This window comes from Zea mays, chromosome 7 (assembly GCF_902167145.1).
Source record: "Zea mays cultivar B73 chromosome 7, Zm-B73-REFERENCE-NAM-5.0, whole genome shotgun sequence".
Lineage (NCBI taxonomy): Eukaryota > Viridiplantae > Streptophyta > Magnoliopsida > Poales > Poaceae > Zea > Zea mays.
In genome coordinates this window covers 14612880-14628023 of record NC_050102.1, presented here as the reverse complement: position 1 = coordinate 14628023, position 15144 = coordinate 14612880, and positions in this window count along the sequence as shown.

Below are 15144 nucleotides of genomic sequence, written 5' to 3'. Positions count from 1 at the left end.
GGATTGCAAGCCCGCATTATGTGTGATTGCAACTGTTGTATAATTTTACTCAAATATCTGTTAAAAAATGTAAACAAAATGATTGCAACCGATGGTGTGTTGTAATTGCAACTGCTGGTGTAGTGTGGATGCAACTGCTGAGTTGCTCTTATGTGATTGCAAGTACTGAATAACTCTGAGAAATTTTGTTAAAAAATATGATTGCAACTGCTGGTCTGGTGTAATTGCAACTGCTGGTCTGGTGTGATTGCAACTTCTATATAACTATGTCCAAAAATCTGTTAAACAAACAAGATTGCAACTACTGGTCTGGTGTAATTACAACTGTGGGTCTGTTGTGATTGCAACTTCTATATAACTATGTCCAAAAATATGTTAAACAAACAATAATTGCAACTGCTGTCTGGTGTAATTGCAACTTCTGATCTGGTGTGATTGCAACTTCTATATAACTATGTCCAAAAATCTGTTAAACAAACAATGATTGCAACTGCTGCCTGGTGTAATTGCAACTGCTGGTCTGGTGTGATTGTCCAAAAATCTGTTAAACAAAACAATGATTGCAACTGCTGTCTGGTATAATTGCAACTGCAAGTCTGGTGTGATTGCAACTTATGTGAAGAGGTTGAGCCGTTCGCGGAGGAGCCGTTCACGGATAAAGAGGGGCGGGGGCGGGAAAATGAAAAGGTTCTGTCCGGAGCGTGCGGGAGGGACGAAACCGACCTGGGTGGGACGGTTGGCTCGGACCTGGCACATAGGTTCGGCCTGTATTGAATGCACCCAGGTGTAATATATAAATACAGTATATATATATATATATATATATATATATATATATATATATATATATATATATATATATATATATATATATATATATATAAATCCATGTATATCCTTTGTTCTATGCTGATTACGCAAACTACGTTCGGATGCGAGCTGCCATGTGCCATGGTTTTTTACTTGACTTAGACCTTGTTCGGTTAATTCCGTTACCTATGGATTAAATGAGATTGGAAAAAAATTAAGAAAAAATTTGACTTGATTGAGATTTAAACTCATTCAATCCCACTCAATCCACATGGATTGAGAGCTAGCCGAACAAGGTCTTAATTTCTTCCCATGAAATCTTCATTAGGCCTTGTTCTCTTATTTATACACCACTTGGATATAATGGAATTGAAAAAATTAGTAAAGATTTTGACTTGCTATGGATTTAAATCCATCAATCTATTTTAATCCAAATGGATTGATAAAAACGAACAAGCTATTAGGGTTTGGTGACCAGAGAATTAGAGGGAATCTACATGGGAGAAAATCTCTTGCTATTCAATTTTGAATAACTAGGGGTTTTCTTCCCCTCTAATTCTTTGATTACCAATTCAATCCTTTTGGCTGGTTTGGTGACCAGGGATTTGAAGGAGATCCCGGAAAGAGGAACCCCTTCTTACCAAACCAGCTCTTACTGGGAAAAAGTAGCATAGAGTTGGAATACTCAAAGATGACAACCGTAATACTAAATTAACTAATCTTGGGGTCATGTTTCGATCAGAATTTCATTGAAGGTTTCGGTACTAGCTCAAAATCTGAACTCTTTGTTCAAACATCCGTTTATAATAAATATCTTGTTGTCTAGATTTTGTTGCACGATACCAATTTGATTCTATTAGGATATCTTTAACAGTCATCTTTATATTAAAACTTTACGAATAGTTCAGTTTATGTCGGCGTTTCAGACCCGCGAGGATCGTCAACCGACCAGTAAATTTGTTGCTGCGTGTTCCTGCCCAGATGAGTTGATACAAGATGGAACACAAGAGGGAAATGAGGCTTATATTATCTCGCACCGGGGTGCTCGTAGTAGGGGTTACAAGCGTCGCGCGAGGGAGCGAGGGCGAGAACGAGAGAGAGAGAGAGAGAGTCTGCGTGCTGCTAGTCTCGTCTGCCCCGCCTGTCCTTGACGTCCAATGTGCCTTAGGAAGGCCCTGGACATTCCCTTTTATAAATACAAGGAGATGCCCAGCTGTACAATGGGGTGTAGCTATGTGCTAACGTGGCTGGCGGAGAAGCGCCTTGAGCCCTGTACACGAGCTAACGTGGCCATCGGAGAAGTGCCTTGAGCCCTGTAGAAACACAGTTGTCTGTGTGGCATGGATCCCGCTGACGTTGTCTTGCTTCTATAGGAGGTTGAGAGCAATCCAACGTCATGGGCGCACGCGGAGAACCATCATTACCTGTTACCGGAGTAACCTTAGATGGGACACTGGTCTTGTTCCTTCATAGCCTGAGTGAAAGGGAAATGTGCCCTTGGGCCATTTCTAAGTATTTTTGTGATTGAGTGACCAACACAAGTGCTTAAGTGATTAACTATGCCAAATTATGGATAAGGTGCAAATCAATACAAAGGTATGATTCTAGACTTAGTACATTGGTTTTTGTGTACTAACATGCTTGTGCTAGAATCAGAGAAAATTCAATTGGAAAAGCTTGGCTCGAAGCAGCCGAAAGTCTGCTCAGTCTGGGTGCACCGGAGTGTCCGGTGGTGCACCGGACAGTGTCCGGTGCGCCAGGCTGGCATCTGCGAACTAGCTGCTCTCGGGACTTAGACGGCGGCGTACGACAATAAATCACCGGACTGTCCGGTCAGCCAACAGTCGGCCGCGTAATCCGCGCACGACGCGTGGCAGAGCCAACGGTCAGAAGGGGGCACCGGACTGTCCGGTGTGCACCGGACAGTGTCCGGTGCGCCAACGGCTCTGAACCGCCAATGGTCGGCTTCGCCAAATAAGGAAAGAAATCCGCACCGGACAGTGTCCGGTGGTGCACCGGACTGTCCGGTGCGCCATGCGACAGAAGACAAGAATTGCCTTCCAGGAATGCTCCCAACGGCTCCTAGCTGCCTTGGGGCTATAAAAGGGACCCCTAGGCGCATGGAGGACTATACTAAGCATTCTCTAAGCATTCCTAAGCAACAAGACTTCAATTCCGCGCATTCGATTCTTTGTGATAGCAACTAGAGCTCCATTTGAGTAAAGAACTCTTTGAGTTGTGTTGAGAGCTCTTGTTGTGACTTGTGTGCGTATTGTCGCTCTGATTTTGTGTCTTGTGTGCGTTGCTCATCCCTCCCTTACTCTGTGCTTCTTTGTGAACCTCAAAGTGTAAGGGCGAGAGGCTCCAAGTTGTGGAGATTCCTCGCGAGCGGGATAAAGTAAACAAAGCAAAACACCGTGGTATTCAAGTGGGTCTTTGGACCGCTTGAGAGGGGTTGATTGCAACCCTCGTCCGTTGGGACTCCACAACGTGGAGTAGGCAAGTGTTGAACTTGGCCGAACCACGGGATAAACCACTGTGTCTATCTGTGATTGATCTTCTTGTGGTTATCGTGTTTTGCAAGAACTCCTCTCTAGCCACTTGGCGCGATTGTGCTAACTCCTAATCAAGTTTTTGTGGCATTAAGTTTCAAGTTTTACAGGATCACCTATTCACCCCCCCTAGGTGCTCTCAATTGGTATCGGAGCCGTTCTCTTCAAGAAAGGGACTAATTGCCCGAAGAGATGGATCCTAAGGGCAAGGGGATGGTGGTCAATGATAAGGAGAAGGAGTCCTTCATCAATGATCCAAAGGATGACAAGCCTACTGACTCAGGCTCGGGCCACAAAAGAAAAGACGGGAGGAAGAAGAAGACAAGGCGCATCAAGGAGATAGTCTACTACGACAGCGACGAATCTTCCTCTTCCCAAAAGGATGACGACAACGACTACGATAAAAAGAAGACGGTTAATTCAAACTTCTCCTTTGATTATTCTCGTATTCCGCAAAGTTCCAATGCTCATTTGCTTTCCATTCCCCTCGGTAAACCTCCCCACTTTGATGGAGAGGACTACGGATTTTGGAGTCACAAAATGCGTAACCACTTGTTCTCTCTCCATCCAAGTATATGGGAGATAGTAGAAAATGGAATGCACTTTGATAGTACGGATAGTCCCATATTCATTAATGAGCAAATTCACAAAAATGCACAAGCTACTACTGTTCTTCTAGCTTCATTGTGCAGGGATGAATACCATAAGGTGAGTGGCTTGGATAACGCCAAGCAGATTTGGGACACCCTCAAAATCTCACATGAGGGGAACGACGTCACCATGCTCACCAAGATGGAGTTGGTGGAGGGCGAACTTGGGAGATTCACAATGATCAGGGGCGAGGAGCCAACCCAAACGTACAACCGGCTCAAGACCCTCGTCAACAAAATAAGGAGCTATAGAAGCACGCGATGGACGGACCACGACGTCGTCCGCCTAATGCTAAGGTCTTTTACTGTCCTTGATCCACATCTTGTGAACAATATTCGTGAGAATCCTAGGTACACCAAGATGACGCCCGAGGAGATACTTGGAAAGTTCGTAAGGGGGCGGATGATGATCAAGGAGGCTAGATACGTTGATGATGCGTTGAATGGCCCAATCCATGAGCCTCAAACCGTGGCTCTCAAAGCAACGAGGAGCAAGGAGGCGCTACCTAGCAAGGTGGCACAAGTTGAAGCGGCGGGGCTCAATGAGGAAGAGATGGCCCTCATCATCAAGCGTTTCAAGACGGCGCTAAGGGGTCGCAAGGAGCATCCCAACAAGACCAAAACGAAGGGGAAGCGCTCATGCCTCAAATGTGGTAAGATTGGTCATTTTATCGCTAATTGTCCCGATAATGATAGTGATCAGGAACAAGGGAACAAGAGGGAAAAGAAGAAGGCTTACAAGAAGGCTAAGGGCGAGGCACACCTTGGAAAGGAGTGGGACTCGGATTGTTCGTCGTCCGACTCCGACAACGAAGGACTCGCCGCCACCGCCTTCAACAAGTCAGCCCTCTTTCCCAATGAGCATCACACCTACCTCATGGCAAGGGAAAAGAAGGTAAGCACTCAAAATACTAGTACTTATGCTTCCTCAAGTGATGAAGAATCTAGCGATGATGAAATAGACTACTCATGTTTATTCAAGGGCCTAGATAGAACTAAGGTTGATAAGATTAATGAATTAATTGATGCATTGAATGATAAGAATAGGTTATTAGAAAAGCAAGAGGATCTTCTGTATGAAGAACATGATAAGTTTGTTGAGGCACAAAAATCCCTTGCTTTAGAAATTAAAAGGAATGAAATGCTTTCTTGTGAATTGTCTACATGCCATGACTCTATTTCTAGCTTAAAGAGCATAAATGATGATTTGAATGCTAAGTTAGAAATGGCTAATAAATCAACATCTTGTGTAGAACATGTTACAATTTGCAATAGGTGTAAAGATTTTAATGTTGATGCTTGTAGTGAACATCTAGTTTCAATTTCTAATTTGAATGATGAAGTGGCTAGTCTTAATGCCCAACTTAAGACTAACAAGAGTGAATTTGACAAACTAAAATTTGCAAGGGATGCCTACACGATTGGTAGACACCCCTCAATTAAGGATGGTCTTGGCTTCAAGAGGGAAGTCAAGAACTTAACAAGTCATAAGGCTTCCATCTCCGCCAAGGAGAAAGGGAAGGCCCCTATGGCCAGTAGTGCTCAAAAGAACCATGCTTTCATGTATCATGATAGGAGACATTCTAGGAATGTTTATAGAAGTTATGATGCTTTTGATTCTCATGCCATGATTGCTTCTAGTTCCTCTATTATGCATGATAGAAATTTTTCTAGGAAAAATGTTGTTCATCATGTGCCTAGAAGAAATATTGTTCATGTTCCTAGGAAAGTAATGAATGAACCTTCTACAATTTATTATGCTTGCAACACTTCCTTTGCTATTTGTAGAAAGGATAAGAAGGTAATTGCTAGGAAATTAGGGGCCAAATGTAAGGGAGACAAGACTTGCATTTGGGTCCCTAAGACTATTGTAACTAACCTTGTAGGACCCAACATGAGTTGGGTACCTAAGACCCAAGCCTAAATTTGCCTTGCAGGTTTATGCATCCGGGGGCTCAAGCTGGATTATCGACAGCGGATGCACAAACCACATGACTGGGGAAAAGAGGATGTTCTCTTCCTACGTCAAGAACAAAGATTCCCAAGATTCAATCATATTCGGTGATGGAAACCAAGGCAAGGTGAAAGGGTTAGGAAAAATTGCTATTTCATCCGAGCACTCTATTTCTAATGTGTTCTTAGTTGAGTCGCTTGGATATAACTTGTTGTCTGTGAGTCAACTTTGTAATATGGGATATAACTGTTTATTCACAAATGTAGATGTGTCTGTCTTTAGAAGAAGTGATGGTTCATTATCTTTTAAGGGTGTACTAGACTGCAAACTTTATTTAGTTGATTTTTCAAAAGAGGAGGCCGGTCTAGATGCATGCTTAATTGCTAAGACTAGCATGGGCTGGCTGTGGCATCATCGTTTAGCACATGTGGGGATGAAGAACCTTCACAAGCTTCTAAAGGGAGAACACGTGATAGGTCTAACTAATGTAACTTTCGAAAAAGATAGACCTTGTGCAGCTTGTCAAGCAGGTAAACAGGTGGGAAGCTCTCATCATGCCAAAAATGTGATGACAACATCAAGACCCCTGAAGCTACTTCATATGGACCTCTTCGGACCCGTCGCCTATCTAAGCATAGGAGGAAGTAAGTATGGTCTTGTTATAGTTTATGATTTTTCCCGCTTCATTTGGGTATTCTTTTTGCAGAATAAATCTGAAACCCAAGGGACCCTCAAGCGCTTCCTAAGAAGAGCTTAAAACGAGTTTGAGCTCAAAGTGAAGAAGATAAGGAGCGACAATGGGTCCGAGTTCAAGAACCTTCAAGTAGAGGAGTACCTTGAGGAGGAAGGAATCAAGCACGAGTTCTCCGCTCCCTACACACCACAGCAAAATGGCGTGGTAGAGAGGAAGAACAGGAGGCTACTAGACATGGCGAGGACGATGCTTGGTGAATTCAAGACGCCCGAACGGTTTTGGACGGAAGCAGTGAGCACGGCTTGCCATGCCATAAACCGAGTCTACCTTCATTGCCTCCTCAAGAAGACTTCGTATGAGCTTCTAACCGGTAACAAACCCAATGTATCATACTTTCGTGTATTTGGGAGTAAATGATACATTCTAGTGAAGAAAGGTAGAAATTCTAAGTTTGCTCCCAAAGCTGTAGAAGGGTTTTTGTTAGGTTATGACTCAAATACAAAGGCGTATAGGGTCTTCAACAAATCATCGGGTTTGGTTGAAGTCTCTAGCGACGTTGTATTTGATGAGACTAATGGCTCTCCAAGAGAGCAAGTTGTTGATCTTGATGATGTAGATGAAGAAGACGTTCCAACGGCCGCAATGCGCACCATGGCGATTGGAGATGTGAGGCCACTGGAACAAAAGGAGCAAGATCAACCTTCTTCCTCAACAATGGTGCAGCCCCCAACTCAAGAAGATGAACAGGTTCATCAAGAGGAGGCGTGTGATCAAGGGGGAGCACAAGATGTTCATGTGATAGAGGAAGAAGCGCAACCGGCACCTCCAACCCAAGTTCGAGCGACGATTCAAAGGGATCATCCCGTCGACCAGATTTTGGGTGATATAAGCAAGGGAGTAACCACTCGTTCTAGATTAGTTAATTTTTGTGAGCATTACTCTTTTGTCTCTTCTATTGAGCCTTTCAGGGTAGAAGAGGCCTTGCTAGATCCGGACTGGGTGTTGGCCATGCAAGAGGAGCTCAACAACTTCAAGAGAAATGAAGTTTGGACACTGGTGCCTCGTCCCAAGCAAAATGTTGTGGGAACCAAGTGGGTGTTCCGCAACAAACAAGACGAGCACGGGGTAGTGACAAGGAACAAGGCACGACTTGTGGCAAAAGGTTATGCCCAAGTCGCAGGTTTGGACTTTGAGGAGGCTTTTGCTCCTGTGACTAGGCTAGAGTCAATTCGCATATTGATAGCCTATGCACCATTCTTTCAGGTTGTTCCAAATGGATGTGAAGAGCGCTTTCCTCAACGGGCCAATCAAGGAGGAGGTGTACGTGGAGCAACCCCTGGCTTTGAGGATGAATGGTACCCCGACCACGTGTGTAAGCTCTCTAAGGCGCTCTATGGACTTAAGCAAGCCCCAAGAGCATGGTATGAATGCCTTAGAGACTTTTTAATTGCTGATGCTTTCAAGGTTGGGAAAGCCGATCCAACTCTTTTTACTAAGACTTGTGATGGTGATCTTTTTGTGTGCCAAATTTATGTCGATGATGTAATATTTGGTTCTACTAACCAAAAGTCTTGTGAAGAGTTTAGCAGGGTGATGACTCAAAAGTTTGAGATGTCAATGATGGGCGAGTTAAGCTATTTCCTTGGGTTCCAAGTGAAGCAACTCAAGGATGGCACCTTCATCTCCCAAACGAAGTACACGCAAAACTTGATCAAGCGGTTTGGGATGAAGGACGCCAAGCCCGCAAAGACTCCAATGGGAACCGACGGACACACCAACCTCAACAAAGGAGGTAAGTCCGCTGATCAAAAGGCATACCGGTCTATGATAGGGTATTTACTTTATTTATGTGCTAGTAGACCAGATATTATGCTTAGTGTATGCATGTGTGCTAGATTTCAATCCGATCCAAGGGAGTGTCACTTAGTGGCTGTGAAGCGAATTCTTAGATATTTAGTCGCTACGCCTTGCTTCGGGATCTGGTATCCAAAGGGGTCTACCTTTGACTTAATTGGATATTCAGACTCCGACTATGCTGGATGTAAGGTCGATAGGAAGAGTACATCGGGGACGTGCCAATTCTTAGGAAGGTCCCTGGTGTCGTGGAGCTCTAAGAAACAAACTTCCGTTGCCCTATCCACCGTTGAGGCCGAGTATGTTGCCGCAGGATAGTGTTGCGCGCAACTACTTTGGATGAGGCAAACCCTCCGGGACTTTGGCTACAATCTGAGCAAAGTCCCACTCCTATGTGATAATGAGAGTGCTATCCGCATGGCGGATAATCCTGTTGAACACAGCCGCACAAAGCACATAGACATCCGACATCACTTTTTGAGAGACCACCAGCAAAAGGGAGATATCGAAGTGTTTTATGTTAGCACCGAGAACCAGCTAGCCGATATCTTTACCAAGCCTCTAGACGAGTCGACCTTTTGCAAGCTGCGTAGTGAGCTAAATGTCTTAGATTCGCGGAACCTGGATTGATTTATAGCATACATGCGTTTTATACTTTGATCATGTTCCTTTATGAATATTGTTATGTATTTGTGGTGTTCAAGTTGTACAAGCACTCCCCGGACCTCACAAGTCCATTTGCAAGTGATGCACATATTTAGGGGGAGATGAGCTACAACTTGACCCTTTGAGACTAACTGTGTGCTTGAGTTTGATTAATTTAGTCTCAAAGGAGGTTTGAAAGGGAAAAGGTGGACTTGGACCATGCAAGACTTCCACTGCACTCCGATGAAAGAGTAACTGATTCCAAGTTCATCTTTGTACTCTTATTGCCTTTGTTACGCTTAGTTGAAGATTTTGGTGAGGCAATGGGGTTAAAGGGCCAAAATTTATCCCGTTTTGGTGCTTGATGCCAAAGGGGGAGAAAATAAGGCCAAAGCAAGAAATGGATCAGCTACCACTTGAGAATTTTGAAAAAGTAGAGTTAGAGTTTTTGTTTGTCAAAATACTCTTGTTTGTCTCTTATTGTCAAAAGTTGATCTCTTGTGGGGAGAATATTTGATTATGGGAAATAGGAGGAGTTTTTTGAAATCTTTGAATCAATTTGTCTTTGGACAACTCTCTTTATGCCTCAACAAGTGTGTTTGACTTAGAGATAGGAAATTGAGTTTGATTTGCAAAAACAAACCAAGTGGTGGCAAAGAATGATCCAAATATGCCAAATTTGAGACAAAACAAATTTGTGTTTTCATTTACTTTGATGTTGCACTTCTTTTAGTTGCTTTTTGTTGCGTTGGCATAAATCACCAAAAAGGGGGAGATTGAAAGGGAAATGTGCCCTTGGGCCATTTCTAAGTATTTTGGTGATTGAGTGACCAACACAAGTGCTTAAGTGATTAACTATGCCAAATTATGGATAAGGTGCAAATCAATACAAAGGTATGATTCTAGACTTAGTACATTGGTTTTTGTGTACTAACATGCTTGTCTAAGTGCTAGAATCAGAGAAAATTCAATTGGAAAAGCTTGGCTCGAAGCAGCCGAAAGTCTGCTCAGTCTGGGTGCATTGGACTGTCCGGTGGTGCACCGAACAGTGTCCGGTGTGCCAGGCTGGCATCTGCGAACTAGCTGCTCTCGGGACTTCGACGACGGCGTACGGCTATAAATCACCGGACTGTCCGGTGGTGCACCGGACTGTCTGGTGAGCCAACAGTCGGCTGGGCCAACGGTCGGCCGTGTAATCCGCGCACGACGCGTGGCAGAGCCAACTGTCAGAAGGGGGCACCGGACTGTCCGGTGTGCACCGGACAGTGTTCGGTGCGCCAACGGCTCTGAACCTCCAACGGTCGGCTTCGCCAAAGAAGGAAAGAAATCCGCACCGGACAGTGTCCGGTGGTGCACCGGACTGTCCGGTGCGCCAGGCGACAGAAGGCAAGAATTGCCTTCCTGGAATGCTCTCAACGGCTCCTAGCTGCCTTGGGGCTATAAAAGGGACCCCTAGGCGCATGGAGGAGTATACCAAGCATTCTCTAAGCATTCCTAAGCAACAAGACTTCAATTCCGCGCATTCGATTCTTTGTGATAGCAACTAGAGCTCCATTTGAGTAAAGAACTCTTTGAGTTGTGTTGAGAGCTCTTGTTGTGACTTGTGTGCGTATTGTCGCTCTGATTTTGTGTCTTGTGTGCGTTGCTCATCCCTCCCTTACTCTGTGCTTCTTTGTGAACCTCAAAGTGTAAGGGCGAGAGGCTCCAAGTTGTAGAGATTCCTCGCGAGCGGGATAAAGTAAACAAAGCAAAACACCGTGGTATTCAAGTGGGTCTTTGGACCGCTTGAGAGGGGTTGATTGCAACCCTCGTCCGTTGGGACACCACAACGTGGAGTAGGCAAGTGTTGAACTTGGCCGAACCACGGGATAAACCACTGTGTCTATCTGTGATTGATCTTCTTGTGGTTATCGTGTTTTGCAAGAACTCCTCTCTAGCCACTTGGCGCGATTGTGCTAACTCCTAATCAAGTTTTTGTGGCATGAAGTTTCAAGTTTTACAGGATCACCTATTCACCCCCTCTAGGTGCTCTCACTGAGGCGGCTAGCTAGGAGTTGGGTAATGATGTATCCCCTGTAGCGTAGTTGGTCCGAGGCCCAGGTCAGGCGAGGCGGAGACTTCTCCTGAGGCCGAGGCTGGGCTCGGGCGAGGCTGTGACTCCTCCCGAGGCCGAGGCTGAGGCTGAGGCCGAGGCCTGGGGTCGGGTGAGGCGGAGATCTTCTCCCGAGGCCGAGGCTGAGGCCGAGGCCTGAGGTCGGGCGAGGCGGAGCTCCCTGTTGCCCGAGGCCGAACTCGTGGGAGATCGTGACTCAGTTTTACCCTGGTGGTTGGCACAGTCGCCGGAGCGGGGTGAACAACGCTGTTTTCCTATCAGATCGGTCAGTAAAGGGGCGAAGTGACTGCGGTCACTTCGACCTTGCCGACTGAGGCACGCGTGTCAGGATAAGGTGTCAGGCGATCCCCGCATTAACTGCGCATGCGATACGGTCGGCTGGTAAGGCGATTTGGCCAAGGTCGCTGCACGACAAAGTCTGCCCGAGCTGGGCCTCGGGCGAGCCGAGGGTGCATCAATTGACTGAGGGGACCCTCGAGCGAGGCGTGAATCCGTCCGGGACTACTGTTCCCACCCGAGGCTGGGCTCGGATGATGTCGCGTCCTTTGGTAGACGAGGCCCTAACTTGAACCGCGCTTTATCAGCTATTTACGGTTTGTTCTGAAGATGTTTCCCAGCCGGATTAAGGAGCATTGGGGGTACCCCTAATTACGGTACCCGACAGTAGCCCCCGAGCCTCAAAGGGAGTGCGGGCACTCGCTTGTAGGTTCTGCCAGATTTTTGCAAGGGGACCTAGCCCTTCTCGGTTATATTTTGCTCCAGTGGGTGCGCGCGAGCGCACCCGCAGGGTGTAGCCCCCGAGGCCTCGGAGGAGTGGTTTGACTCCTCTGAGGTCTTAATTTTTTGCGATGCCTCGGTCGGTCTTGTTGTTCCCTCATGTGGCCTGGCCGTAGCCCGGGTGCATGGTCAGGCTTCGAGTTTTCACGCTGGTTTGTTGACGTGGTCAACAGTTCGGCCGTAGCCTGGTGCGAGAGCGGCCCCGAGCCTCTGCACGGAGCGAGAGGACGATCAAGGACCGTCTCGACTTTTATTGTACGCCCCTTCGTCGCCTTTCCACAAGGAGGAAGGGGGGAAAGCGCCATGTTACCCTCGGAGGGCACCGAACATGGTGTTTCCGGTGAGTTGCTAGCGGGTGATCCGAGTGGACGCCCGAGCCCCGTTCGATGAGGGTCGGCTAGTGGCCCAGGGGCGCGCTCCAAAAGTACCTGCAGGTGATTTGCCGGACCCGGACCCATTCGATAGGGTCTGAGGGCTCAATGCCTCCCTCCGGTGGGATTCCGTTACAAAATCGTTCCCGCTGGTCTCGGAAATGTCCTAGGGTACCTCGGGAGCGTAGCCCGAGCCTCGGCCATGTAACGGACGTACCCAGGGTCATCCCTGACTCTGCGTGCTCTGGGGCGGCTGTCGAACCCTTCCGAGGGGCCAGCCTTCGAACCCCTGATCAGTAAAGGGCACGGAGCCCAAGTGCTCTGGGGCGGTTGCCGAACCCCAGAGGGCGCAACCTTCGAACCCTTGATCAGTAGGAGGGCTCGGGGCCCGTTTCCTTCGCTGGGAAGGATCCTTTTTCGAAATATCCCCTTTCCCGGTCCCTGTGGCAAGAGAGAGAGAGAGAGGGAAAGAAAAAGGACATGAATTTAAATAAGGTGGCGCACCTTTTTTGACGCGGTCATCATGACGGAGGCGAAACGGCGCCCGCTTCTCCTGCCGGAGGTGTCGCTTGCCCTGCCAAGGAGTTAATGCGACGAGACGGGCGATTCGCGAGGCGTCTGTTGCGCGTGCGCGAGCCGTTCGAGGAACGGAACACGGGTGTGTCGTCTTTACTCCGTGGGAGAGGGCTCCCCTGCCGTTTCAGGAGACGGTGCGAGCCTATAGGTGATTGGACCGCTGCTTCCGCCCGTCTGCTGCTGCAATTACTGCTGGCCCATCTCTGGTCATATCAACCATCGTGCCTATCCCCGCGGCTGACTGACCCGTGACCGTTGCACTCAATTGGCACTGTTGGGTCACGCGCAGGGCTGTCTCGAGTCGCGGCACTGGTTCTGCAGTCGAGAAGACGCGGCATTGGCGCGACTAGCGGTGCAGTTTCCTTGCACGTAGTAACCGTTGCGCCGGTTAAATGACATGTGGGCCCGGGCCTCCATGCTGGACCGCCAGATGTGACGAAGCCGAAAGGTCGCACAACCGTGGTGCGGTTGCATGCTTCCTGTGTGGCGGTCCGCCCTTTTGACCGCTGGTTTCAGCGAGGATGGGGGAGTGCTTATAACCGTGGGGCGGTTACATGCTCCGTGTGCGGCGATTTGGCTTCTTCCGTTTTGGGTCAGCTCGCATGACGTGTGGGACCCAGCCCCGCGTCGGAGGGTGAGAACCCTGGTACACGTCGGTGGAGACTTTGCCCATGATGCTTGGGGGTGCGAGTGAGGAGATCTGCCTTTAAAAAGGGGTCGATCCCCCGGGCAGTAGCCATGCCTTCACACTTCTCGCATTCATCGTGCCCTTCCATCTCCCGAGCCCTCAGATGGGGTGCACCTGCGTTGCCTTCTTTTTGCTGCTGTTTGAGGAGCACGACCCCGTGGGGGTTGGCGCTCTTTAGTCACCGCTCGGCTTCAAGGATTTTCATCATGCAGCCCGGCTGCAGTCCCTCACCAATTGTCATCCGTAGGGATGATCACCAGCCTTGTGGTGGGGAGAAGCAAGCCGGGCTGCGGCCTCTGCCCCGCCCTCAGCTTCAAGGATGTTCATCATCCATGCTAGGGAGGAGGGCGCGCCGAGTTGGGTCCTGCCTCCGCGTGGGCCGGTGGCCCGCTTCTTCCTCCAACATTCGGGGGAGAAGGGCATTCTCTAGCCCTACGGAGGAGGCGTCCTCCAGCCATGCGGGGGAAGGCGAACTGCTGCTACCTAGCCAGGGTGCAGCCGTCCGTCCTCCATCCGGGCGACGGTTGTGCCGTGCGCAGGTGGCTGCTGTCGCCGGTGTTGAAGTGGTGGCCGCCACTGGTGAGGCTTCCCACCGCAGCGGTGGTTGCTTCCGCCGGCGAGACCGTTAGTGCCACCTGCGCTCCGGACCTCCGGCTCTTTGGCTTCAATGGCTAGTTCTCGTCCCCCGTGAGGGGACGTGAACGAGGGCCTTTCAGCAGTAGCGTTTGCCCTGAGGCCATCACTGCTACTGTCTAGCCGCCCGAGACGGAGGTCGTTGTCGCGCTGCTGGTGCAGTGGTCGCCGGTGAGCCACCTGGAGTCCGTTATCCCGCAGACCTTCCGGTGTGGAGGTTGTTCATTCCTGCGAGAATGGACCCGGAGCCCGGTTTGTAATGGTACCCTCTTGAGAGCAAGATGTAATAGCTTTAAGTACTAAGACATCTGTCGTAGGTCGGGACAGCCGCCGAGGGTGCTGCCGACGTCTGAGTCTAGGTACCATTGTTGCCCCAAGTACGTGTGTTTGTTCTTTGTGGCTGCTGAGGCCTGAACATTTGGGGTATAAAGTCGTGTTTCTTTCCTCTTGTTTTGAGCATTAGGACTTGTTTGTTGGTAGCAGAATCACTTATCCGAGCGTGAGCTACCTTTCGCGGAAGGTGACGAGTGAGGTATCCGTATCCCGGAGGCGTAGGAGTCCCTCGGCTCGGTCGGCCTTGCCGTTCAAGGCCTCTCTCGCTCGTCATTAGGACTCCACTATCGACGCAGTCGAAAGGCACGAAAGCCGTTTTGGCGGAAAACTTTTCCGAGGAAAGTTTTGACGTAGAGGGGGCTTCCCCTTTCTAGACCCGAGGCGACCGCTCGGGCCAGGACCATTGCGGAGGGTGTGGCCGTGGTCGTCGGGTCTGCCCGAGCCATGGCCTCACAGCAGCGTGCCCGGGCCGAGGGTATGTTTTGCTCGCTCTG